The sequence below is a fragment of the Bactrocera latifrons genome, unplaced genomic scaffold, assembly GCF_001853355.1.
Source record: "Bactrocera latifrons isolate USDA-ARS-PBARC rearing strain unplaced genomic scaffold, ASM185335v1 scaffold_146, whole genome shotgun sequence".
NCBI classification, from domain to species: domain Eukaryota; kingdom Metazoa; phylum Arthropoda; class Insecta; order Diptera; family Tephritidae; genus Bactrocera; species Bactrocera latifrons.
In genome coordinates, this window is record NW_017534919.1 from 591,424 (window position 1) to 593,577 (window position 2,154).

Sequence of the window (2,154 nt, forward strand, 5' to 3'; positions counted from 1 at the left end):
TTTTTAAAAAATTAAAAAAAAATAATTGAAGCCTACAGAAAATATAAAAATATTTTAATTTTCGTAAAATGTTTTTGGATGTAGATAATTCTTGTATATTTTTGATCATTTTTGGAGGCTAGAGATAATATAAAAGTATCTAAATTTTTGAAAAAAAGTAAATAATTGAGAGTGAAATTAAAKACTATAGAAAATATAAAAATATCTAAATTTTGGAAAAAAAATTGGTAATTAATTTTTACTGAATGAAGATTGGACTTTTTTGTAACCTGAAATGGATTTTGGATTTAAGTTCGAATTGTGACTATATATAGAATACTATATATAGAATAATTGGCTATCAAGAAATAACAACTCTAAAAATTCAAATATTATTCTTCATTTGTTATTGTTGTTATAGCAGTATGAAATATTCAAAAAATTGTTTTGGGGAGAGTTGTGCAATCAAAAATGGTTCACCGGATATTAATCTCGACAATTTATGTGGAGGTACATTCAATATACCGGGGCGAGTAATACTGTATAGAATCTCTTTATGTTTCATTAGAACTTTAATTTCACAAATATGGCATTTATAACAAAAAATGGGTTATGGCTAAAAAATATTATGCTCTTTAATAATTTGTTGTTATATCTGAAAGTAATTGACACTTACAGTGGCCTGCAGAAAGGCATTCAGTGCCGCCTCCTTGGCCCAGTAGTCACGAAACGATGGTTTTTCGTGAAACGCCATTACACGTGTCGAATAAAATCAACGCTGGTGTAAATTGTAAATTACTGTTGGTTATACCTGAGAGCATAAACTGTTTTTATTGCGCGTGAAATGCTTCCGTGTGGCCTCTGCGGCAGCACCAACGTTATTTATTTTTTTCCACAACTTTTCATACAAATATTTTCAGCACTAACGGCACTTGAATTTCATATTATTTTATTATTTTTTTTCTATTTCGTTCTATTTGCTTTTRTTTTTTTTGTACTGCGGAAATTTTGCGCGCGGCAATTAACTCATTATAAATATTTTTTATTTCAATTTTTATTTTTACTTTATTATTATTAATTTTTTCATATTTTTCCGTGCTTGTTTTCACTTGTGACCCGCACGGTCGTTTGCACGACTTGATTTATGGTCACCACTTTTATATGCGGTTTGCATTAATTTTAATAATTTATTGCTGGTATTTAATATTTCTTCTATCACAAAATTTGGTGGCTGCTATTTCTTCTGGAATTTTTGTGGTCTCTTTGGCGAAATGTTTGAAAGTAGCAGCTGCTTCAGTCGCGAATAAACGAAATATTTCATTTACGCATGAGTACTTTGGCTTGTGAACGAAAGTCCAAGCTTTAATAAAGTTAGCAAACGTTTTGGCAAAAGAGAGTTCTGTTTTGGAGAGTTCTTAGATGGTCGTAATCGGAACACTGCCACGCCTACAAAACCGCCATTAACCAAAACCAATATAATGCCATTTCTAAGCACTATACTAGCCGGTATAAAAATTGGACGATGTGCGCGCCACCACCCACTGTTTGGTAAAATCACATATTTCAGAACCAGCTCGGCCGATTCCAATCACATGGTATTTGACAATCGACGTATATTCTTATGTCATAGTGTAAAAATGAGTAAAATCGGACTACAGCCACGCCCATATAACACAAGTTAAAATTTCACCTTATTGTTTCCCTTCGAGTGCAAAAATCAAGAAGCAATTAGCATGAGGTGGATAAATGAAATTCAGGGATAATATTTTCCTAAAAATGGTATGTCTCTGTATCGAAAATGGGTCGACTTCCCATTTCAAATGGGTCAAAACTTCCCTTAGCTCCCATTTACCTAACGCAACGATTTTGGAACCTTCAGGGAACATTTTTTTGGCATGTGGCATATTAATAATATGTAGTTATTACTGGTAAAAGTAGATAAAATCAATTTACTAAGCACAACTGCGCGTCTCCAATATTTTCCTGCAGGAATTTCTCTAACTTTGATTTTTGTAAGCTGGAAGAGCATAAAATGTTCGGTTACACGCCAACTTCTCCCTTCTTTACTTGTTTCTTCTATATTTTTCCAACTATTTTTTATTTATTTTTTTTTGTTTTTGTTTTTTAAATTTAATGTCAGCTGAGGCTTAGTTAAATGCAAAAGCTCTAAGCTTA

The 2,154-nt window shown here is 31.8% G+C and overlaps 1 protein-coding gene across 1 annotated transcript in view; it reads right to left on the bottom strand.

Annotated features, from left to right (window-relative positions):
• LOC108965705 (echinoderm microtubule-associated protein-like CG42247) overlaps positions 1-716 on the bottom strand; it is a 72,318-nt gene extending 71,602 nt beyond the window's left edge. Inside the window, exon 1 of the mRNA XM_018928287.1 lies at positions 656-716. The gene's annotated coding sequence lies outside the window, so the exon portion shown is untranslated. The remainder of the gene's footprint in view (positions 1-655) is intronic.
• Positions 717-2,154: the final 1,438 nt, after the last annotated feature.